Source organism: Phascolarctos cinereus, unplaced genomic scaffold, assembly GCF_003287225.1.
Source record: "Phascolarctos cinereus isolate Bilbo 61053 unplaced genomic scaffold, phaCin_HiC Scaffold_2;HRSCAF=192, whole genome shotgun sequence".
Lineage (NCBI taxonomy): Eukaryota > Metazoa > Chordata > Mammalia > Diprotodontia > Phascolarctidae > Phascolarctos > Phascolarctos cinereus.
In genome coordinates, this window is record NW_027555625.1 from 393,049,548 (window position 1) to 393,076,155 (window position 26,608).

Genomic DNA, 26,608 nt, shown 5'->3' on the forward strand with positions numbered 1-26,608 from the left:
GACTTAACTTCATGCAACTGAACAGTCTTGAGGGATGGATGTGGGAGAACAAAGTACACAGAACAATCTATAATACTGGACAACAACTTCTGTGAAGAATAGATGTGATAAGACTATAAAAGCGGAATCAAAATATGTTGGGAAAACATGGGAGTTGAATTTAAACCCTACTTAGTTACCTACTGGCAAAGTGATTCTGGACAAGTAACAGTAGCAAGCGATGTCTCAGTATCCATTTTTAGAGATGGAGCGACTGTCTTGGATTCTTCCTTCTCCCTTATCTCTCACAGACACCAATCACCAGTCTTGCCGATTTCATCTCTGCAGCCTCTTTCTCATGTCCCCCATCTCTCTATTCCCACTACAGTCATCCTAGTTTATTGTTTCCCTCCTAGTCAACTGCTCAAGTCTTCTCGCAGGTCTCCCTGACTCTGCTCTCCCTCTTTCCAAGCCATCCTTTCTTCCAATGACAGAATGATCTTTCCTTTGCATGGGTATTATAATGTTTCTCTGCTAAGAAAAAACGAACCCTTTCAGTGTCTGTTGATTGCCTCCAGAGAAAAGCTGAAACTCTTCAACTGTCGTTAGAGACATGAGTCCACTCTGCTTTTGCAGTCTTATTTCCTATTTCTTGACCAATTAATACATGTTTATTAAGCACCTCCCATATGCCAAGCACTAAGCTAAGTGATCTATAAATATCATCTTATTGGATCCTTCTCACAACAACCCTGGGAGATAGGTGCTGTTATTATCATTTATTTTACAGTTGAGGAAACTGAAGCAAACAGAGGCTAAATGACTTGCCCATGGTCACACAGCCAGTAGGTCTCTAAAGCTGGGTTTGAACTCAGGTCTTTCCTGACTTTAGGCCCAGGGCTCTTTTTCCTGGAGCTGCATCAAGCCAGTAAGCAGAGCCAACCAACACAAGTGACCGATCTAATCATGTATCCAGTGTTTCATACCCACAGCCCCCCATCTCTCTCAAGAAGGGAAGGAAGTGCTTACCTCATCTCTTTTTGGGGGCCAACGTTGGCCATTAAAATCATATAGCATTTGATTTTGTTTTAGCATTCTTTTTTTGTTTACATTACTGGGGGTCTTGAATATTGTTTTCTTAGTTCTGTCTACTTCCCTCTTCATCAGTTAACACAAAACAGACTGCTTTTATTGGAGTGGAAGGCTGAATCTGTGGAATCGTGGGAGTTAAGGTTGACCAAGTAGGGCAGGACAGTTTGATACAAGAGAAACTCCATTAGTGAATGCCATGATAAGAAAAATGGGCTTCATCCAAAAGTCCTCATCGATTTCTGAGAGGGGTAAATACACAACTGACATGATAAAGTCTGTAATGAACAGGGCAGAGGTCGAAAGGGTATGGGGAGAACCTTCCTAGGGCAGTGACACTAAAATGGAGAGCAGGACATATTTTGGTTTTTAAAGATGTGTTGATTCTCTTTTCCTTTTTTATATTGTTCTCCCTTCCCAATGATTACCCCCTGCCCTGTAATAGAATGCTTCCTTTTCACTAATAAGTACAAGCAAGGTAAACAGATCAATACATTGGCCATGTCTGAAAATGTATGCCTCATTCCACACCTGCCTCTCTGTTGAGACGCTAGAGGAATGCTTCACCATCAGGGCTCTGAAGTCACAATTGGGTACTTCGTGGATCACAGAAGTGAGGATTCCCAGTATTTTTTTTCCTTTACATTGTTGTGGTCATCTGACAAATTGTTCTCTTAAGTGTGTTTACTTTGCTCTGTATCAGTTCATTCAAGTCTTCCCTAGTCTCTGAATTGTTTGTGTTTGCCATTTCTTTATGTCACAGTAATAATATTTGAGGTTTTCTTGGCAAAGATACTGGAGTGGTCTGCCATTTCCTTCTCTAGCTCATTTTACTGGTGAGAAAACTGAGGCAAACAGGGTGACTTGCCCAGGGTCACATAGCTAGTAAGTGTCTGAGGCCAGACACGACCTCAGGAAGATGAATCTTCCTGACTTCGGGCCTAGTAAGTACTGTATCCACTGAGCCATCTAGCTGCCCTATTATCATCTGCTGCAGCCATCTGCCAACTGACGGGCGCTCACTTTCCTTCCTGTTATTTACTACTACAAAAAGAGAGGCCACAAATATTTTTGTATTTATGACAACAGTAAGGGATATTCTGAAAGGAGAATCTATAAGGTTTGATGATTTATTGTATATAGAAGATGAAGGAGAGGAAAGAATCAAAGGTAGATTTGGCCTGGGAGAAGGGGAGAGTGCCAATCCCTCCTTCATCTTGGACATTCCTCTCCGCGGTTGTGGCATCAGTCAGGGCTGTCTGGAGCAGCCTCCCTCCCCACCTCCTCAGCCTGTTGAGAACCCTCATCCCTGAACTTCCCAACCTCATCTGTGATCTGCATTTCATTTAGTGCATAGTCATGTAATTCTAGGGGCAAGACCACTGCCTGAATGAAATCAAATGTGGGCGTTTCATTTTTATGAGCTGATCATTATTTGGTCTCCTTTCCAGATAGCAAATGAAATGTTAAGGTCATAGGCCCTAAAGTACATAGTTACCGCACAGTGTAGTTATGCCATAGCTAGCTACTAAAATGTGTTAAGAGTAAGAGGATTAGGCAGCTGACTGTGTCTGCTAAATATTCATAGTGATTCTGTGAGCACGATACCAGAACTCTAGCAGCGACAGCCTGGGAGAGATAGATATATACAGGACATACAAGAGGGCTCAGAAGCCAGCGATTTACCTCTTCAAACAATAGCAAGATGAATGATGGTAGCTTGCATCTCAGCCCCAGCCCTTGTCTCAGACCGTAAAAACAGAGTAATGAGGCAAGGCTAAAAAGGAGTGGAGTGAATTTTCTTATGGCCTCATCAAGAATGATGGACACTGTCAGCAATAAAACCCCAAGAAAGCAAGAATAGGTTTCATCTGAGGAAAAGGGAGAAACTGAAAGTAGAGTGAAATAGCAATGCCATCTCTGTTTTTATTCCCTCCTGCTCTCCTTCCATCAAATCTTTTAGCAGATGAGGGTAGCTACTGAATGGATATACAATTGAGAAGCAGTGTGCTTGTAATGGAAAGAGCATTGGGTTGGGAGTCTGGCATAGAGCCATAACTAGGGTGAGATGACTAGACTTATGCCCAGGGCACTGAAATTTAGAGGACATTGACAACATCCCTTCGGCAGGTAGAGACAACTGACCTTAGTGCCAAGTTAGTAAGAGTAATTACTTAAAATAGGAAGCTATTCGATGGAATTCTTGGGTCTCTCTCCCTATCCTGTGGGATTTGTGTCTGGAGGTCCCCCAATTTAATTTGTCTGAAAAAAGTTGATCACAGGGTGCATTTTATGCCATTTGCTCTGGGGGGATATATTCTGTGGTACTTTTTCAGGTGCTGAAATTGCCAATTATGATTCTGGTCAGGAAACCTGGTTTCCATGTCTGTATTCTGCATTTAATGGACTGGTTGACTTTAGGCAAATCATTTCCTTTCTCTGGGCCTCAGTGTCCTTATATGTAAAATGAATGGTGAAATTATGTGATAATTTTAAGGTCCTTATAGTTCTAAAATGCTGGTATCTAGGCCAAATCCTCTGGAAACAAATTTCAAAAGACTTACCTGATTCCTCTATTCGACTACAATTTTGTTCTATTGAACTCACATCAGATCGACCTTAAAACTCTTTTTGTTGTGGAGTCACAACGTTATGTACTAGATTATTAAATGCTACCTAAGGAATGAAGTGTACGCATTGATATTGAGAGGTAATGGCAAGGACTCATTGATCTTTTTATCCCCCAGAGTAGCTGCTACAGTGCCTTGCACATGGTAACTACCTAATAAATGTTTGTTGGGTAGATGGACAGATGAATGAATAAATGTACTGGTATCGTATTTCTTGTCTTCTCTGACACTGTCGCCCTGGTGCAGGCTCTCACCACCTCACTCCTGCTGGTCGGTCAGCCTGCCACAAGTCTCTCCCCACTCCAGCCCATCCTCCACTCATCTGTCAAAGTGACCTTCCCAACACACAGGTCTGGCAATGTCTCCCCTTAACTTCATAAACCACAGTGCCGGAGGTCACTTTCACCTCCAGGGTCAAATACAAAATCCTTTGTTTGTCACTCAAAGCCTTTCCTAACCTGCCACCCCCCTCATCTTTCCAGTCTTCTCACACCTTATACCTTCCCCCACATACTCTATGATCTAGTGACACTGACCTTCCTGCTGATCTCCAACAAGGCACTTGCTGTCCCGATTCTGGGCATTTACACTGGTTGTCCCCCATCCCTGGAATGCTTTCCCTTTCCATCTCTGCCTTCTGGCTTCCTTCCAGTTGCAGATAGGATCCCACTTTCTACAGGAAGCCTCTCCTGATTCCCCTTAATGAATCCCCATGAGTGCCTTCCCTCCGTTGATTATTTCCAATTTATTCTGTACGTATCGCTTGTTTGTATGCAGTTGTTTTCATGTTTGTCTCTCCATTAAACTGTGTGCTCCTTGAGGGCAGGGTCTCTCTTTTGCCTTTCTTTGTATCCCCAGCACTTTGCACAGTGCCTGGCACATGATGTTTACTGACGGATTGTAGGACTCAACCTGAGGTAACATTGAAGAAGAGGCAACTTGTCTTTAACTCTCTCTTCCCTTCCGGTATTCCAGGAGGTCCCTTATTCTATCACTTACTTTGATTGCACTTATCCTGTGCCAGTCTTTCATGGATGTGCTTGAACCTTTCACATTTAAAACTCATCTTAGAGACATAGGGGATCAGAGGTGGACGGGGCTGTCAAGATCATCCAGCCTTTTCCTTTTATTCTCCAGATGAGGGAGCTGAGATCCAGAGAAGGGAAAGGAAGTGCTCAAATCCATACATAGTTCTCTACAGCCTGCATTTGTGTACGAGTTAACATTTTTTTTTCTCAAAAAGAACAGATTCCATGTGTCATCTCCATGAGTCCATATCACATCACAGCTGATTTATTTTCTAGGCATCACTGAGCAATTCCAGTTGACAAAAGTAGACATTCTTTTAAATCCTTAACAAACATGGACTCTCGCTCTCTCACTGCTTTCCAGGTGCTCAGTATTAGAGCTGGGTCTCTGCTCTCTGAAGAGCAAGTCTTGTTTATTACAGTCAGAGAAGATTTTTATTTAACCAGAAGTTAAAGAATTTGAAGGCTCTTTAGTGTAGTCATAAAAGCAGCTAACCATAGCCTCACTGGTTCTAAGGCCTATTGAAAGCTCTAGATGGAACTGAAGATTAAGATCCAAAATATATTGTCAGAGCCTGACTAGAGAGTGGTAGGAGGGGAAGAATTAACGTGAATGGGCATTACTAACAAGATCAGCAGAGACAGAAGCTGACTTGGACTGAGGATATTTTCCTTGGGACCATTAATGTGACTCACTGGGAAAATGCTACCTAAGGACTGAAGTGTACACATTGATACTGAGAGGTCTGGCCCGAGACAGAGAAGACAAGAGGGGGAACAGAGGGATAAATTCCTAGAGGGACACGTAAGTGCTGATAATTACTGGAGTCTGAATCAATTCAGGCATAGCATGAGTTGACTTATATTCTAGTCTTTAGATAGTCAAGGCTTGTACAAGGCCTTTCTTGATCTGCTTCAGTGGTTAGGGCCTTCCTATCCTGCTCCCCTATTTCCCAAATTGCTTTGTATTTATTACATATGCATTTTAAAATTTGCTTATCTGTCTATATGTCGTTTCCTCTCATTAACTCTTTAAGGGCAGGAACTGTTTTGACTTTGTCTTTGTATCTCAAGTACCCAGGACAATGCTTGGTACTTAATAAATGCTTTAGAAAAAATCAAAGAGGGCAGCTAGGTGGTGCAGTGAATAGAGAACCAGCCCTTGAGTCAGGAGGACCTGAATTCAAATTTGATCTCAGACATTTGATGCTTACTAGCCGTGTGACTCTGAGCAAGTCAGTTAACCCCCATTTGCCTTACCCTTCCCCCCCAAAAAAAAACTGAATGAATGAACACTCACTTAAGAGCTTTGTGGTCAGGGAAGTTCAGGAAAATATCTGAAGAACACCAATAAGGTAAGACAAGGTGGGTAGACCTAATTAGAGAGTTGGATTTCATCCAGTTTGCTTATGGAAGCTGTGTGCTGCCTTCTTATGTGTTAATTTCTGCTAAATAAGTTAACCCTTACTCCCCTGGGGAGGACAGAGTGTCAAGCAGTCAAGTGGTGGCTTCCCCTGCGGCTTTCCCCGTCCCTCTCCCCTCCCCATTATTAATGATCACTGGCTTCTCAGATTAGCTTGTATTTACTTGTATGTGTATATGTTGTGTTCACCCAAGAGAATGAAAGCTTCTTGAGGGTAGGAACCGGCTAATTTCTTTCTTCATATCCTTAGCACATAGCATGGGGCCTTTGTGACTGCATTAGCTAGGGGACTGCTGGTGTGGGGTTTCCCTCCACCAACTGCAGATCTCAAGTCTCAGTAACTTAGTAGATAAATCCTAGGGAGTTGTCTGAGGCAAAAAGAGGTTAAGTGACTTGCCCTTGGTCACATAGCTGGTTACACAATTAGAGGCTGGATTTGAACCCAGGTCTTCCGTGGAGTTTATTAATGCTTCTCAGCATTCTATATAGATATATACTCCATTGTCTCTGTGCTTTGCACCTAGCAGTTTCTTAATAAGTATTTGTTTAATTGGATTGAAGTACAGGGAGATCACCAGAAACTGACAAAAATAAGAAACAAAATGGGTAGATCTAATTAAATAGTTGCGTTTCTGCTTGTAGAAATCAGCTTTTGTTCCTCTATTAGGGCATGGTAGGGATGTGCTAACTGCCAATTAAAAAGAGTTGAACAGATTGTGTTGCATTACTATAAAGAAAGGGAGTCCCACTAAATAAATTAAGCCTCCCTTAGAAGCCTCTGGGTAGAATTCTACAGATACAAAGCAAATGAAGCAGTTAGCCCAAAAAGTTCACCAAGAGAATTACCAAAAGAAGACAAAAGACTGTGAATCTCCCCTTAAGCAACTATGAAGGAAAAGAAAAAATTGCAGTGACCTCCAGAGAACATTTCTGTGTTTATGTTCTTGCTAGTGTAAATATTACCCATAGTTCAAGTTGGTCTTAATTTAGAGGAGAAAGTAAAAGGGCTAGATTGGTTCATCTCTATTTTCCAGGTTATCCAGGAGATGAAGTGTTTCTTGAAAGAATGGACTAGGTACTTTAAGAAGGAAGCAAAGAAGAAAAAAATAATCTAAAGTGGTAGAAGGGAATTTTAATCTGATTCAGGAGATTTGAGGGCAAAAGAATATTATATATAGAATGAAAAGGAGGACCACTGAACAGTTTGAGCTACAAATAATTAGCACAAATCTGTACCTATGGAGTAGGGAGATCTTAGGAGGATGACGTTTCTTGATCTCCATGGCATAATGAAATGCACTTAGAGGTACTATCAGTTGAAGGGTCATTCCTTAAGGATGAGAGGAAGAAGAGATGAGTAATGATTGTTGGTGATTCTCTGATGATGGCTCTTATTCCATCATTGCAATTCCAACAACAGAAAAGTATTTCTTAAACTGACAAAAATCAAAGAAATTGATTATTTTCTTGGGCCATGCATTCCAGTCATGACAAAAAGTTTCTTAAGTTTTAGCAAACCTATTGATTACTGACCCATTTCTGGAGATGCATGTAGGGATAAATAACACCACCAAATGGGATCTAGAAAGCGTTGCTAAGGATTGTGTAGTCCGGTCCACCAAAATGAAGACCTTAGGGGCAAAGGTGGTATTTCCGTTACTACTAGCATTCAAAGAAAGGAGTAAGGTTTGGGAAATAAGTGTCTAGGGACATGATTTGGATTTCTGTAACATCACTTTAAAAATAGGAATGATGGGCACCAAAAAGGGTCAGGAAAAACAGGGATGCAGTTAAGAGGAAGCTGGAGCCAGCTCTAACTGGCTCATAAAGGCTGATTGCTAGATTTTCAGCCTGAGCTTTTACACCTTAAAAAATGGGCAACTGCTGTAAATTAGGGCTTGATTTATTGCATTGTTGATTTTTAGACTTAAAAAAGTGATACAGAAAATGTTAACGATACAGATTAAAATTAAAAGTGCATCATGCAAACTTTTTTTTTTCTCAGAGAATCTGTTGTTGAATATTTACCAGCATACTCCTGGAAGGAGTGTACCTAATAAGGAAGGTCCAATAAAAATGTATTTTCCTACAGTTTTGATGATCTCATCATGTAGATTTTAAATTGAAAAAGGAAGAAGGAGAAAACTGGCCACATAGTTATGGCAAGCCTGGTACCATAAAGATTTGCAGGTATAACAAAGGAAACACATGTAACATAGGAAGGAGCATAGCAAAAGAGATGATTCATGAGAGACGATATACAATGAGTGCCAACAACAAAATTCATTGTCTCAGATATCTGTGTAAACCTGTATAATGGCTAATAAATAGGGTAAATGACAGAGGCAAATGCGATGAGGCAAATTTAACCTCTTAGGTATTACTAAGGCTTAGTGTGATGGGATCCATATCTGAAATATAGCTCTGGGAGGGTATATTTTATCCCAAGAGGAGCAGAAGAGACAAAAGGAGTGCTCGAGTAGCGTGGCACATTTTCTTAAATAGTAGCATGACATATTAAGTAGATATATTGACATGATGAAATTTTTAAGAATCCATGAGACTGGGAAAATGGTAAACAGGGGCTGAATGAAGATCAATGGAGGGAGAAACAGAAACTAGATTTTTAAAGGAGAATGTGAGGCAAAAGAAGTTTAGAAAATAGATCACAAACCCGGTGCAAAAAAAACCCAACAAAATAAAACAAAACATGATATTGTACAGATATGGAATTTCAACTATGTGAACCCCCTGCTGGAATTCTAAAGGTGCCAAAGGAAGAGCTACAGAAAAATATGCAGCTTGGATTAAGAAGAATTTCATACTTCAAAAAGTGGAGAAAGAGACCTAATTTTGATCAACCTGGAGGACCTATTTGCTGAAGTAGAAATGATGAGAACCTTGGGGAAAAGTGATCCACCATTGAGTTTGTGAAAGAGGTGGAAAAGGGAAGCTGAAAATACCCCCCATGTACTTCTCTTTGACTTGAGGGAGCACAATTTTTAAGGGTTTGGAGAAAGGCGTGGTCAGATCCGACAGCAGGATATTTCACAGGGGGATGTTGTTGGCTGAAGAATGGTAAGCTCTAGAAACAGAATTTCTAAAGAAAGAAGTAGAAATGAATTCACTGAGAAAGAAAAGAAGAAAAGCTAAAGGCATTCTCTGGTTGTGTAGGGAACTTAGCAACCCCTTCAGACTTTTAAAAATACACATCTAAAGATTGAAGAAAGGGCAAGTTACCGAGGATGAGGACAAAAGGGATGATGATAATGGGTGACGCTGAGAAGGCTGAACTATCCAACTCATTTTCCTCTATTTTCTCTTCTGAGAAGAATGATTTTGTTTTGAGTGGAAAGGATAGAACAAGATGATTAGTAGGAAGTGGACAACCAGGCTAGCAGAGTGATGCCGGGAAGGCGGCCCCAAGCTTCCCTCAATGAGCTCATCCTTCGGCTTTGATGAGCTCTCTGATTCCTGAGTTGTGCCAGTGATCTTTGAAAGAACTCGGAGGGTGGGAGAGTGGCTACACCATTGGAGAAGGGATGGTCTTGCCCCCATTTTCCCCAAAATGAAGAGGATGGAGACTGAAGAGTATAAGCCAGTTAGTTCAATTTGCATTCCTAGAAAAAATTCTGGAGCACATTATTAAGAAGAGAGGTCACAAGCAAAAGGAAAGGGAAACAGCAACCACTAAAAGCCAGCATGGGTTTGTCAAGAACTTGTTTCTGTTCAGTCTTTTCCCAGTCATATCTAGCTCTTTGTAACCCCAGTCAGAGTTTTCTTGGCAAAGATTCCAGAAGAATTTGTCGTTTCCTTCTCCGGCTCATTTTTACAGATGAGGCAAACAGGGTAAGTGACTTGCCCAGGGTCATACAGCTAATAAGTGTCTGAGGCTAGATTTGAACTCAGGAAGAGGAGTCTTCCTGACTCCAGGCCAGGTATTCTATTCTCTGTGCCACCTAGTTGCCCTGTCAAGAACAGATTGCACCAAAATGGCCTCATTTTCTTTCTTTCTAGCGTTAACTATATCAATTGAGCAGGAAAAAGCTAAGAACATAGTACAATTAGATTTCAGCAAAATATTTGACTCTAGTGCTAACCTTGGGGGCAAGGTTATAAAATACAGGTTAGATGATAGGGTAGTTAAGTGCAGAGGCATGCTGGTAAATGTTCAATAACTAGCTCTCCCAGAATGCATGCCATTTGACTAGTGACATGAACTTTTGATGACTATTAACCGGGGTTGTGTTGGTAAATGTTTAACAACTGGCTCTCTAAAAATAGATGACACATTTTAAAGTTAAATCTGCATTATTAATATTTTCTATATCACTTTCTTAAATCTAGAAATCAACAAAACAATAAACCAAGCCCCAACTTGTAGCATTTACTAATATCTGAGGTGTAAGTGCTTACACTGAAAATTTAACAATAAGCTCTTGCAAGTCCTTGGAGCTGGCCTCAGCACACCCATGGCTCAGAACTAGTTAGATGACTGGAACCAAAGTGTAGCCATTGATGTGTTAATGTCAACTTGAAAGTCTCTAGGAGAGTAATACAGGGATCTGCCCTTGAGCCTGTGACACTCAACATAAATGACGTGGTTGTCAGATCTTCAGATGACATGAAGCTAGGGGGATAGCTAACATGTCAGCTGGCAAAGTGACCATCCAAAAAGATCTCAGTGGGCTAGAATGATGAGTTGAATTGAATAAAAGGAAATTTAATAGGGGTAAACATAAAAATTAACATAGGTCCGAAAACCCAACTTCACAAGTACAGTGTAGAGGTGTTATGACTAGGCATCAGTTCCAGTGAAAAAAAAAGATGTTGAAGTTTCAGTGGACCAGAAATCCAACGTGAATCAATAGTGTAACATGATAGCCAGAAAGTCTCCCCTAGGCTGCATTAAGAAAGGCGTTGTATCCAGAAGTAGGTAGAGGATAGTTTTGTTTTACTCTGCCCTGACCAGAACCCATCTGAAGTACTATTGTCCAGTTTCAGGAACCACATTTTAGGAATCAGGATGATAGCTCTAGAAGCATAGGTTCCCAAAGTGAGTAATACTGCCCCCTGGGGGTGCTAGAACAATCTAGGGGGTGGTAGAAGCCTCAGGTGCAATTGAGCGGCATTGAATATCAATAAGGGGGCAGTGGAAGCATAAGGAAAGAAGAGAAGAAAATCTTGAAAAACTGTTAGTGCATGTTTCATCTGTTGTGTAACAGAGTTAAAGTTGTAGTGATTACATTACTTTTCAAATAAACACACAAAATGCAAGTTATAACCAATCAGCGGTCAAATCCACCAATAGGTCTTAACCAAGCAAGTGTTGGCATTATCTGGAAGTCCAGCATGCATTGGCAGGAAGATGTGCATGTAATGAGTTGTTTACGATATAATGTTATACAATTATATGATGCAATATTACATCATCAAAATTTCAATGCAAAAACCCCCACAAATTTACAATAAATTATTAAACTTAAGGTGCCTCATTTAAAAAAATGTATATTTTTGAAATGATGCAAATTTCAAGAAAAACCCTTTAAAGGGTTAAAGAAAGTAGATTTCCAGAGGGGTGCTGAGTAATATTTTTTTCAAAAAGGGGGTGGTGGGCCAAATAAGTTTGGGAACCTGTGCTGTAGAGCTAGAAGGGCACATGGGCGTTCTAAGTCCACCTTGTTTTACAGATAATAACACCAAGACCCAGAGAAATGAAGTGACTTATCCAAGGTTACACAAGTAATGGAGGGAGGATTTTAATCTAGATCCTTTAACTTGATTTCCAGTCCCTTTTTCTATGACCCTGCTGTCTTCAAGAAAGGCTATTGATAAGCTGGTATGTGAACTCAAGATGAACAGAATCATGAGCCAGAAACTGTTACAAATTAATGTTGATTGAAGAAACCCAAGTCATTTAGTTCTGGAGAAGAATGCAATTTAGAGGGATTTGTTAGCTGCCTCCAAGTATTTGAAAGACTATCATGTAGACAAGGGTTTACCCTCGTTCTTGGGGGGGAAGAATTGAAAGCAGTGGAGGTGGTGAAGGCAGCATCCTATAGTGGGAAGAGCAGTAGTGCTGGAGTCAGAGTGTTGAGTTCAAAAACAACCTCTGATGTTTACTATCAGTGTGACTTTGGGCATATGTACCCTTTGGATCTTACTTTCCTATCTGTTAAATGAGGGACTTGGATGAGGTGGCCTCTTCATCTCTAGATCTATGTCTCTGTGAAGCCCCAAGGAGACAAATTTGTGTTTGATATCAGGAAAAGGTTCCTGAAAATTACAACTATCTACAAGTGTTCTGGACTGCCTCAAGAGGTAGTAGGTTCTAATTTATGAATAAACAAGAGAGAGAGAGAGTAATGTGAGGTGTAAAATGGATAATTTCAATTACATTAAATTTAAAAAAATTTGTACAAATAAAACAAATTTAGCCAAGATCCGAAGGAAAGCAGAAAATTGGGGGAAATTTTATAGACAGTTTTTTAGGTAAAGGTCTCATATCTCAAATATATAAAGAACTTTGTCAGATCTATAAGAATATGCATTGTTCCCCAATTGATAAATAGCCAAAAGATATCAACAGGCAGTTCTGTGATGAAGAAATCAAAACAGTTTTTAGTCATGTGAAAAGATGCTCTAAATCATTATTGAGTAGAGAAATACAAATTAAAACAACCTTGAGATATCATTTTGTTCCTATCTAATGGGAGTGTTCAAGCAGATGTAGGACAATCCCTTGTAAGAAGTGCCATGGTTCCCTATGCTTGCTTAAAGCATTTTATTTTCCCCCTCAAAGTCACAGAATCCCAGAGTATAAAGGAAATGCAGAGCTCATTTGGTCCAGTCCATACCCAAGAAAAAAATCCCCTTTACAAAATACTTGATAAGTTACTGACTGATCTCCATCGGAAAGCCTCAGCCAAAAGGAGCCCACAGTTTCATTGGCGGCTCCTTCCAGTTTGGGATAGCTCTAATTGTTGAGTAGTGGTCTTTTTCCTTACATTTAAACTTGCCTCTTTGCAACTTTCACCTGTTGCTGCTAGTGCTTCTTTCTGAAGCCAGAAGGAACAAGTCTAATCCTTTTTCTTCTTGGAAACCCTTTAAATATGTGAAGAAAGCCATTGTGTCATTTGCCAAATCTCTTGTCCAGGCTAAAAATTCTCAAGTCATTTGATCCTCCTGTGGTGTGAACAGGAGCATTTTAACCTCAATGAGTGCTCTCCCTGGATATTCTCCAACCTACCAATGTTCTTCATGACTTACGGTATCTAGAATTGAATACTTCAGATGTAGTCTCACTTGAACTCATGAAGGGCATCTGCCTGTTACCATCACATTTTTTTATTTAGCTTTTATATCGACTCTCTATTGACCTGGATTTGAATCCCAACTCTGCTCCTTACTGTAAGCAAGTCACTTAACCATTCTAATCCTCAGTTTCTTCATTTATAAAAAGAAGGAATTGAACTAGACCAGTGGTGTCAAACTCAGCTGGAAAGGGGAACCACTAATCCATACGTGAGGATCCCTATGGGCTGCATATTGATTTAGTTTTAAAATGTAATGTTATCTGTTTTCATTGTATTTTTATTGATTTTATTAAATATTTCCCAATTACATTTTAATCTGGTTCTGGAACAAATTTGGGAGTGTTATAGGCTGCATGCTGCCATTAGATCCTGTGTTTGAAACCTTTGGGCTAGATGATATCTAAGGTACCTCTTAGCTCTAAATCTGTGATCCTGTGGTTCTATAATTTTTGTCCCAGTCCAAAGTTAATTCCTGGCACATAAAACAGATTCAAAGTTAGGAGCTGAGCAGCTCTGCCTTTCCAGTTATCATCATTCCATCAACCCCAAGCAACATTTCTCTTCCCCCTTTTTGGATCCTCCTATTTTCCCCCAAAACTACAACAACAAAATCCAAACTATAAACTTCTTTAAAAAACCCAAAAAACACATCTTGTTACTCTTAGGTTCTTTTTTTTTTGCCAGCCTTGGTTCCTTTTGAACTTCATCAATCCTTCTTACAATTCCATGCCATGTTTTTGTATTTGTTGGTGAATACAAAGAGCCAGCATGGCATCATCAAGAACAGGTCATGCCAGGCTAACCTCATTTCCTTTTTTGACAGGATTATTAAAGGAATAGGTGAAGGGAATGATGTGGAAAGAGTTTGTCTAGAGTTTAGCAAAGGTTTTGATAAAATATCTCATGCTATTGTTGCGGAGGAGATTCAGGGATATAGCTGAGATAATAATCCAATCAAATGAATTCAGAACTGGCTGGATGTCCATGCTCAGAGCAGTGGATAATGGTTCAGTGTTAGGAAGAGATCCTCAGGATTTTGTGATTGTCCCGAGGTCAATTTTGTTTCCAATTCTTTGTTATTACAAAAAGTGCTGCCATAAATATTTTAGTATATAGAGACTTTCTTTTGAACAACGGCCTCCTTGAAGTATAAGCCTAGTGAGGGAACACCGTCAAAGGTATGGATATATTAGTCACATTATTTGCATAATTCCCGATCCCTCTTAATTCCAATGCCTTCCCTCTGTTTATCATTTCCAGCTTTTCTCAGACGTAGCTTGTTTACACGTGGTTGCTTGCATGCCATCTCCCCTGTGAGCTCCTCTCTTTTTATTTTCTTTGTATCACCAATGCTTAGCACAGAGCTGGCATTTAGTAGGCGTCTAATGCATGTTTGTTGACTCTGTCGATCATGATTCCAAACACTTAAATATTATGATAATTTAATATTTTTATCAATTACTTGGACAAAGGCATAGGTGGTATGCTCATCAAATTTTCCGATGACACAAAACTGGAAGGGAGAGCTAACACAGCAGACGACAGAACTGAGATCCGGAGGACCTTGATAGACTAGAGCACAGGGCTAAACCTAATAAGATGAAACTTAAAAGGGATAAATATAAAGTTGTGCGATTGTGTTAAAAAATTAACTTCACTTAAGCATAAACTGGGGAAGGGCTAGTTAGACAATGGTTGTTCTGAAAGAAAAGGGGCGGGGTTTAGTGGACTAAAAGCTCAGTATTTGTCAGCAGTGTGATGTGGGAGACAAAACAAGCTAACATGGGGTATGTTAAGGGGGATAGCTTTCAGGAATGGGGGTTAATAGTCCCACTGTACTCTATCTGCCTTTGTCAGACTTCATCTGGTGGTGATTTTGGCCCAGAACACGAGCTGGTCTCTATAAGCAGAAATCCAGTGATCTAATTACATCTACCCACTGTGCTCAGTTATGGGTGCTATTAAAGACACATAAGCTGGAGAGTATTGGGAGGAGGGCAATTGGGTTGGTGAAGGGCTTTAAAACCATATTTAGCCTAGAGAAGAGTAGAAAAAGGGGTGACATGATAGTATTCAAGTATCTGAAAGATTATCCTACGGAGAAGGAAATAGATTTGCTCTGTTTGTCCCCAGAGGGCAGAATCAGGAGCAGCGGGTGGAAATTTCAAAGAAGTAAATTTGTGTTTAATGTCCAGAATAGTTTCTGAAAAATTAGTTCAGCACAATAGTGTAATGGCCTATCTTGAAAGGTGATGGGTCTTCCCTTCTCAGAATGGCCTGCTTTGAGAGGTGATAGGTTCCCCTTTCTCAGAGGTCTTCAAGCCGAAACTGGATGACCATCTGTTGGTTGTGTTATAGCGAGGATTCCTTTCAGGTATGGATTGAACTAGATGGAAAAGGCTGCTGAGGACCCTTCCACTCACTCTCATATTCTGTAATTCTTTGTTGCTTCTATCTTTTGTACACTTCTTTTTAAAATATAAGTTGGTGAGTGCATCCACATCATTCTCATTAGACAATTCCATTTTCCTTCTCCTTGTTGAAATTGCTTCCAATTGTATCTCCAAAATTTCATCCTTGAGAGTTTACTTTTAATCCCAGGTTGAATTCCTTTATAGAATTTTAGTTTATGGGATGCTACCTAACTTTTCTCTAAACTCCCCAAAATATGCACTAAAATTCCTGACTTCATCTCCTCTATCATAAATTCTAAGATGAAATCATAACTCTCTCCCAAGGAACCCATCATGTTTGCCCCAGAAGCCCAATCCTCATTATTGATGAGAATCAGTTCCATAACACAGTCTCTCCTCATTTGTGCCTCTCCCTTTTGAAGAATAAAATTCTCATTAAGGCAAAGTAAGCTATTAGCTGCTTTGCTTTTGGCAGAGACCTGCCTCAGATAATGGAAGTTCCCCTTCACTACTACATCACGTAAAATTGACAGGCTTGTAATGTATTTCTCAAACTATTTATCTATTTTCTCTTTCTGTTCAGTATTATTCTCTGCTGACAATATTACTTCAGTCTCTGCCTCTGTTAATCTCATTCCAATGCTTTCCACCTGATCTCGAATTTCCTTGCATGTAGACAATGCTACTCTTCTCATCCTTTTACCCCTATTTTATTTCTTTTTTTAAAAAATGACTTTTTAAATTTTGTGTTTTTATTGGTCTTTTTTTTTACATTCCCCCTTCTCTTTCTAGTCATTTCTCACTTCCTTCTTTCTTCTTTCTTTCCTCTCTTCTCCTTTCTTCTCCTTTTCTTTCCTTTCCTTTCCTTTCCATTGCTGAAACCTTTGAAAGATATCTGTGGTTTTGGGCTAAATTTCTTTCTTAAGGACTGTGCCTTAAACCCAATTCATTCTGGCTTCCATTGGTTGGCCACCAATAGGTCCCAACTGAAGCCCCACTTGGTGGTTATTGTTTGGGCCCTGATGGCTCAGAATGAATGTAAATAGCAATTGTTTCTTTTTGGTCAGAAACTCTGAGGGTCTTCCCCTCCCAGATTGATTTTTTTTTTAACTAGGAAAAGAGGCCATTCTTTGTCTTATTTCTTACTTAGCCTTAATCACTGAATGGGCCTTCCCTCAGTCAAAGTGAGAACTCAGAAAGACCTTAGCTTTTAAGCTAAAAGGCCAAAGTCTCCAACTACATCCAGGCCATCTCTGGTTGTCCTGATCTATATCTTGCTACTGGACCCAGATGGCTCCAGAGGATAAAGTGAGGCTGGTGACTTTGCACAGACTTCCCTCACTTAAATTCAATTCACTTGCAAGTCATGGCATCGCCTTCCTGATGTCATGGTCCTCTTTGAGAACAAGGAATAAAGAATAACAACAATATTCCATATAACAAATATTTTTTAAAAGACAAAAAACAAGAGGAAAAAATCATCACAATTTATCAATACCTTGAAAAGGTCTGAAAATATATGCAGCGTGCAATATTTGTGAACCTCCTACATCTGCAAAGGGGTAGATGGGGTGTCTTCTCATAATCTCTTCTTTTGGGTCACAATTGTCCTTTATAATTTTGCAACATTCACATTGGAGAGTGGGTGTTTTTGGGGTGGATTTTCTTTCCATTGTATTGTTTTCCTAGATCTGTATACTTATACTTTGTATCAGTTCAGGTGATCTTTCCATGTTTCTCTGTACTTGTTACCTTCTTTATTTCTTGCTACATATAATATTCTAGGACGTTTATATACCACAATTTGTTCAGCCATTCCCCAGCAATGGGCATTTACCTTGTTTCTGGTTTTTCATTATCACAAAAAATGCTGCTATAAATATTTTGATGCTTATGGGGACTTTCTTTTTATCTAAGTCTTTTTTTACTGTATAAGCCTAGTAATGGAATCCCTAACTCAACAAGCATGAACATTTTAGTCACACTATTTAGATAATGCCCTTTCCCTCTTAATTCTAGTGCCTTCTCTCTGTTGATTATTTTCAATTTATCCTTGTTTGCACATAGTTATTTTATGTGTTTAAAAACATGATTCTGAGAAGGCCCCATGAGCTTCACCAGCCTGCCAACCAAAAGGGTCCATGACACAAATTAGGCTAAGGATGCTTTTATGTGATCGCCTCCATTAGACTGGGAGCTCCTTGAGAGCAGGGATTGTCTTTTGCCTTTCTTTGTATCTTTAGTGCTTTAGTATAATGCCTGGAATATAATAAATGGTTATTGATTTTATTGACCATAATTCCAAATTGCTTTCCAGAATGGTGGTGATGAGTCACAGATCCACCAATAGTGCACTAATGTGTCAATATTCCCACAACCCCATCCAACGCTGACTTACTATCTTTTGTTGTCTTTGAGAATGTATAGGGTGTGAAGTGAAACATTAGAGTTTTGATTTTCATTTCTCTTGACTGTTAGTGATGGGGGCATTCTTTCATATAGTTGTTAGTAGTTTGCAATTCTTCCTTTGAACATTGTTCATATCTTCTGACCACTTATGGCTTTTTGTATGTGTGTATGGATTTGTATACACACACATATATATATATATACACACACATATGCTAACATACACATGCACACATATATGCACACTCATATATACATACACATATATATGCCTACATACATACATACAGAGAGAGACAGAGAGAGTTAATAATCTTGGATGCCAAGATGTATAAAGCCTTATCAGAGAAGTCTGATGCAAAGATTTTTTTCCCCACTAAACTGCTTTTCCTCTTATCCTAGGTGCGCTAATTTTGTTTGTGCAAAATCTTTTCAGTTTCATGTATTCAAAGTTTTCTGTTGTATCTTTTGTAATTGCCTTGATTACTTTTGGTTAAGAATATATCTCCAACCCTTAGCTGTGAGAAGTATATGATCTGCTTCTCTTCTAATTTTTTGTAGTATGTTTTTTAATATTAAGGTCATATATCCACCTAGACTATATGGTCAAATACAATGAAAGTTGTTGGTCTAAGTCTAATTTCTGCCAACTACTTTCTAGTTTTCTTATAAGTTTTTACCAAATAGGCATTTTATTTCTTGTATTCTCACCTTGAGATGGCAGTTGGCTAGGAATAGGTCAAACTTTTTTTGGGTTCTCATTCTGCATCTATGAACTTGTTTTTTTTTAAAATAATAATCTCATTTCAGTAGAACTGGTTTTCTTTGTAATCCTAGGTACTTTATCTGTTTAAAAACATGATTCTGAGAAGGCCCTATAAGCTTCACCAGACTGCCAACCAAAAAGGTCCATGACACATATCAGGAACCTTAATGGTGGGTATCTGATGGGACGTTCTTAAATATTCCCCCCCCAAAAAAAAATTAGGCTGTTCACTAGAGAGCTCCTTCTTCCCTCTCTTCCTCATCTCACATCACTCAGATGTGAGATTCTGCCATTATCTCTGTGGTCTCCCATGAAGAGAGGGTCCTTCTCCTTGCCAAGGTAAAGCCTTTTGCACACACAAGTGAATCCATGCCATCTTAGCCTCTCCAGGAGATCACCTGTGTTATCAAGTCTACTCTTTCACCAATCTTTATTCTTTCTCTTGTCTGGTGATTGTTTCACTGATTTCCACTAATACACCCATGTTACTTCCATCCTCAAAACCCGCTCACATGGTCCCTTATCCTTGACAGCTATTATGCTAGATCTCTCCTCCTTTTTATGATTAAACTTGATAAGGCTACCCACAATTTGTGCCTCCATTTCCTTTCCTCTCTTTTTTTCTTATCTCTCTGCAAAGATGGTTTTTTACTTCATCATTCAACTGAAACTGCTCTCTCCAAAATTCCCAATTCTTACTTGATAAATCTAACGACCCTTTCTCAATCTTCTTCACTTTTCTGCAGTCTACATTGTTTTGCTTATCCTCTTTCCTTTCTTCTCCCTAGGTTTTTGTGACTTACTTCTCTCTTCTCTTACTTGTCTGACTTCTTCAAATTTCCTTTGCTGGATCTTCATCTAGATTATTACTGTTAACTGTGGGTATTCCTCAAGACTCTTTCCTAAGCCCTATGTCACTTGATGATCCTATCAGCTCCCATGGATTAAATCATCATCCCTATACAGTAGATTCTCAAATCCACTTATTCTGCCTTAACCTCTCTCCTGACCTCCAGACTCACATATCCAACTGCTTAGGGGCCATTTGACGTCCCATAGGCATCTTACAACATGTCCAAAATTGAAGTCATTGTTTTTCCCCAAGTGCACCCCTCTTCCTAAATTTCTTATTGCTATGGAGGGCACCACCATCTTCTTAGTAACCCAGGCTCATTACCCAGCAGTCATCCTTCATTCCTCACTCTTCTCCCCCTCATATCTTATACACTGGTAAATCTCATCCAATCTACTTTTACAACATTTTTGGAATATATCTCCTCTGACATTGCCACCTCTGGGTACTGACATTCATCACCTCACTCCTGGACTATTGTAATAGCCTGCTGTTTTGTCTCCCCTTCTTGAAGTCTTTCCCTGCTTCAGTCCATCTTCCACTTAGCTATCAGAGTGATCTCCTTAAAGAACAGGTCTGACCATGTTATCCTTTATTCAATAAATTCCAGTGGCTACCTATTACCTCCAGCATCAAATAAAAAATCCTTGATTTGGCTTTTAAAGACTTTAATCACCTGGCCTCTCTGACCTTTCCAGTTTTCTTATACCTTTTTCCCTTCCACATGATCTATGGTTCAGTGCCACTGCGTTCCTTACTGTTCTTTGAATAAGACACTCCATTTACAGACTGTATGTTTTTATTGCCTGTCCCCCATCCCTAGAATTCTCTCCCTTCTTATCTCTATCTTTTGGCTTCCCTGGCTTCCTTCAAGTCTTAGCTAAAACCCTACCTTTTGAAAGAAGCCTTTCCTGAACCTCCTTAGGACTAGCACCTTCCCTCTGAGATTATCTCCAATTTATCCTGTATCTATTTTGTTTGTACTTAATTGTTTTCATGGTCTCCTCAATGGAGACAGAGATCATAAGCTCCTTGAGGGCAAGAACTGATTTTGCCTTGCTTTGCTCTTCACAGTGCCTGGCACTTAGTAGGCACTTAATGAATTCTTGCTGACTTGACTTGAATGACAGGTGACAGACTCTATTTGATGAGGCCCACCTGTGTGGTGGCCCTTCCTACCCCAACATTTTAATGGAGCCATGGCTCAGTAACCTGACATGTTTGAACATGGTTACTAATACTGATTGACAGATTGAGATGGTACTGAAGAGAACACAGGTGTTGACATAACCTCTATTCACTGGGACAACCTCCAAATTTACAGACAAGTGATCAATTACAGTGCAACTTCACTAACGTCAGAAACCCTCCTAATATTCTCTAATTCCATCAAATAGCAATTACTCCCTTCTCTGCAAACACAAACACCCAGCAACCCTCGACTAGGAAATTAAAGTTTATTTTCAATTTCCTTAGGCAAAGTCAAAGCAAGAGTAAATCAACACTACATGGCTTGCCTAGAAATGAAAAGGTATTGAAAATGTAATGAGGAGTTATAACATAGAAGAATTTTTCAAAGACAATGCAATATTTAGCTGATTATAATCTCAGAAGATTTACTCCTTGAGAACTAGCAGCTGTATGACACTTAGAAGTTTCTAAAAACCAGATGAAATGAAGAGGTAAGTCAGCTATGGAAGAGATTCAGGTCAAAGAAAAGACCATAGTATGTCCACCCAGGCCAATCTTCTACTTGAGGCTGTGTTAGTTACTTGGCATCTGAAGGACTGATATCATAGAGTCCTCCACCAAAGTCTCAAATATTTTCTTCTTTGAAGCCTTTTTTCTCTCATTTGGGGAGAGGGGACATTGGGTACCTAGAGCATAGATAGATTGGGTGCCCAGGCACTAGATTGTAAAATCAGAAGACCTGGGCTTTTAGTCCCAGCTCTGCCATTTACTCTTATGTGACTTTCAGCAAACCTTTTCAAGTTCTCAATTTTTCATCTGTAAAATGGTAATAATAAAATACCTGCTTCCCCTAACACCCTACCTTATAGGGTCATTGTGAAGCTCAAATGGGATCATGTATATGCATACTCCTATACATACATATATTCATAGATACATATATACATACACAGATATATATGTGCATATATGTATGTGTATATACATGTCTGTGTACACACACACATACACACATATGAAAACGTCTTGGAAACTGCAAAATGCCACACATAGGGGTTACGTTATCTGCTCAAATATTCAATTAAATCTGTATGTATACTTATAACTGACGTGGCCCTCTCTTCAGTGAGGCAGATCACAGCCCATCCCTGCCTGCCTATCCTATACAACTCTTGCAAGTTCAATACAGCCAGTGCCCTCAGTGTGCTGGGGGCCTTCCTGATTTGCTATTGGTATTGTGAGACTGCCGCAGGGACTTTCTGGCTGCCCACTGATTATCTCTCGCTCTTGCCACATGACCAGCCCATCTTCTTTTTCAATCATCCACAGCTTTGGTGAATGTTTTATTCTACTCTTTAATTATTATGTGCTGCAGCCTACTTACACCCACCATGCACCTCTTCATTGACCTCTGAGTAATATTCATTTTTAATTCTCTGGAGACTTGTAGCTCATGACTCACAGCCAGACAACAATAACAGTAGAATATTGGTATTAAAAAGATGTGCCTTTGTTTCTGTGACAAGTTTGCCCTCATTAAAGGAGCTTTGCAATTTCCTGAAGACAGCACAGCTTGAGGCTTTCCTCTTTTTTTTTGTTAGCTCTGTGCCCACCTGATTGTGCCTTTGCAATGTCTGATATTTATGTGTGTATATGTATGTATATTTTATGTGTGTATGTATCTGTGTATATATCTAAATGTCACATAGACATAGTTCTGTATGTTTATATGTGTATATACACAAACACACATAGACATGACATACACACATCACATACACACATACATTTAGACGTATCTATTGTACATGCACACACATATATGTATGATGTATATTTATTCTCTACCTTATCTCTATATATCAGAGGTAGCACTGCATGTTGATAGATGTATAGAGAGATGGTCTTAAAGCCATGAAGACACAAATTCTCTGCCATAGCCTGACTATATGACCCTAGGCAAGTTACTTATCTCTCTTCTATAAGGCTGTAAGTTGCAGAGAACATGCCATTTGTATTAGAATAGGAAGTTTCCTATACTATTGAAAGCACAAGTATAATCCCTGTCCCTATATAGATATCCACTGGAATTTTTTTTGGTCACTATATTATGCTGCCTATAAAGGAGGAATACACATAAACACATACACATATGCACATGCATGTACATGTATACTTATATGTAATAAATATGAATTGTGTGTAGATATACACCCATACACATACACATTAATGGTATAGGTGCGTGTCTTAATCTGAACAAAAGGCATTATACATTTGGTTTTTATAGTATGGATGGTTAGACCAAACTCTGTTGAGTGTTTATGGATCTCTTTCAGGAGATCTTGCAATGTTTTGGTATTTGCTGCTACCAGCATACAGTATCCATGAACTGACCTTTTGTAGGGAGTCTCTCTTTAACCTGGCCTCTGCTGCATCTCTTCTATGACAGTGAAGACCACCTTTGTTGAACATATAGCTTTCTGTTTTAGGCCTCACCTAATGTTGATGATGACTGAAGGTAATCTCTGTTACACTTTTTCATTAATCTGGAATAATTCTGAGGTATGCATGGGAGTGACATTGTTGGAAGAGAGGTTCTTTGGTGATAGCATACTTCCCTAAATCAAATGCTTTTGTATGGTCAACAAACAAAAAGTCCATACATCTTATATTCTCTACAAATTTCAGTAAATCGTGCAATGGTAAAGATGTGTTCCATTGTGGAAAATCATTTGTAGAAGCCTGTCTGCTCCCCAGTAATACCCTCATTGAGGATATTTTAGTTACATGTCAATATTGTTCTCATAAAAATGTTATGTTCTTTCATTTTATGCTCTTTTTATGTTTCTTATGTTCTTTCATTCACCATTTGCTTATTCCCCCCCCAGTATTGGTAAGTTACAAGACTTTCCCACGGTTTTAGCCTCTTCCTTTCATCTAGATACCTTGTGAATGAATTCTTCAATGTCTTACAATTGTGTTACTCAGCATGGATTGATCTTTCATATAAATGGTCTTAAAATTTCTTTTTCCTGTCTTTATTCTCTCCACTAGAGAATTATATGTGATCTATTTATTCCCTGATCAATAAGTAAATCTGGGATCATGAAGTGTGGTTGCCTTAGATGTTGATAAACATTTGTTACATTTTTTTTTTGCAGATTTGTTCCATTTTCTTTTGCTCATTGCCCTTCCATTTTTATCCTTAAACGTCCTTGAAATGATTTTGCTTGGTCAGCCTCTTTTAAAACTTTATTTTACATTACTTTTCTCTGCTTTATGAGGCAATTCTGTTTGTAATCTTCTATCATACTTTTCTGTAAGATTTTTTAAAAAATTATCTATTTGTTTTTAGTTTTCAACATTCTCTTCTATAAGATTTTGAGTTTTAAATTTTCTTCCTCTCCCTCCACTCTCTCCTTTTCAAGACAGTGTGCAATATGATATAGGCTATACATGTAATAAACATATTCCCACATTAGTTATGTTATAAAGAAGAATTAGAACCAGCGGGGAAAAGCATGAGAAAGAAGAAGCAAACAAAAAAAAAAAAAAAAGAAAAAATAGTATGCTTTGATTTGCATTTAGAGTCCATAGTTCTTTTTTCTGGATGTGGATAGCATTTTCCATTATGAATCTTTTGGAATTGTCTTAGATCCTTGTATTGCTGAGAAGAGTTAAGTCTATCAAAATTGGCCATCACACAATGTTGCTCTTAGTGTGTACAATGTTCTCCTGGCTCTTCTCACTTCACTCAGCATCAGTTCATATAAGTCTTTTCAGGTTTTTCTGAAGCCCATCTGCTCATCATTTCTTATGGAGCAATAATATTCCATTACATGGATATACCAAAACTTGTCCAGCCATTCCTCAATTGATAGGCATCCCCTCAATTTCCAATTCTTGACCACCACAAAAAGAGTTGCTATAAATATTTTTGTACATGTGGGTCCTTTACCCATTTTTATGATCTCTTTGGTATACAGACCTAGAAGTGGTATTGTTGGGTCAGAGGGTATGCACAATTTTATAGCCCTTTGGGCATAGCTCCAAAATGTTCTCCAGAATGGTTGGATCAGTTCACAACTTCACCAACAATGCATTAGTGTTCTGGACCTTTTGTTATTCTAGATGAATTTTGTTACTATTTTTTCTAGCTCTATAAAATATTTTTTGGTAGTTTGATTGGTGTGCCACTAAATAAATAAGTTAGTTTAGGTAGAATTGTTATTTTTGTTATATTAGCTCAGTCTACCTATGAGCAACTGATATTTTTCCAGTTATTTAGATCTGACTTTATTTGTGTAAAAAGTGTTCTATAATTGTGTTCATATTACCCCCTTGGTTTGTCTTGGCAAGTAGACTCCCAAATATTTTATGTTGTCTATAGTTACTTTAAATGGAATTTCTCTTTCTGTCTCTTCCTGCTAGGCTTTGTTAGTAATATATAGAAATGCCAATGATTTGCATGGGTTGATTTTATACCCTGAAACTTTGCTAAAGTTGTTAATTATTTCAAGTAGTTTTTTAGTTGATTCTTAAGGATTCTGTAAATGTATCATCTGCAAAGAGTGATAGCTTTGTTTCTTTATTGCTTATTCTAATTCCTTTAATTTCTTTTTCTTCTCTTATTGCTAAAGCTAACATTTCTAGTATAATATTGAGTAACAGTGGTGATAATGGACATCCTTGTTTCACTCCTGATCTTATTAAAAAATGCTTCTAGCTTAACCCCATCATGTATAATGCTTGCTGATGGTTTTAGATAGATACTACTTATCATTTGAAGGACAACTCCATTTATTCCTATGTTCTCTCATGTTTTTAATAGGAATGGGTGTTGTATTTTGTCAAAAGCTTTTTCTGCATCTATTGAGATAATCACATGATTTCTGTTAATTTTGTTATTGATATGGTCATTATGCTGATAGTTTTCCTAATATTGAATCAGCCCTGCACTCCTAGAATAAATCCACCTGGTCATAATGTATTATCCTCATGATAAGTTGCTGTTATCTCTTTGCTAATATTTTATTTAAAATGTTTGCATCTATTTTCATTAGGGAAAATGGTCTATAATTTTCTTTCTCTGTTTTGGCTCTTCCTGGTTTAGGCACCATATTTGTATCACAGAAAGAATTTTGTAGGACTCCTTCTTCACCTATTTTTCCAAATAGTATTGAAATTAATTGTTCTTTAAATATTTGGTAGAATTCACTTGTGAATCCATTTGGCCCTGGAGATTTTTTTCTTAGGGAGTTCATTAATGGTTTGTTCAATTTCTTTTTACAAAATGGGGTTAAGTATTTTATTTCCTCTTCTGTTAATTTGGGCAATTTATATTTTTGTAAGTATTCATCCATTTCACTAAGATTGTCAGATTTACTGGTATACAGTTGGGCAAAATAGCTCCTAACTATTGTTTTAATTTCCTCTTCATTTTATGTAAGATTTTTTTTACAAACAAGTTCACATTCTAAACTGATATTGCTTTTGCCTGATACATC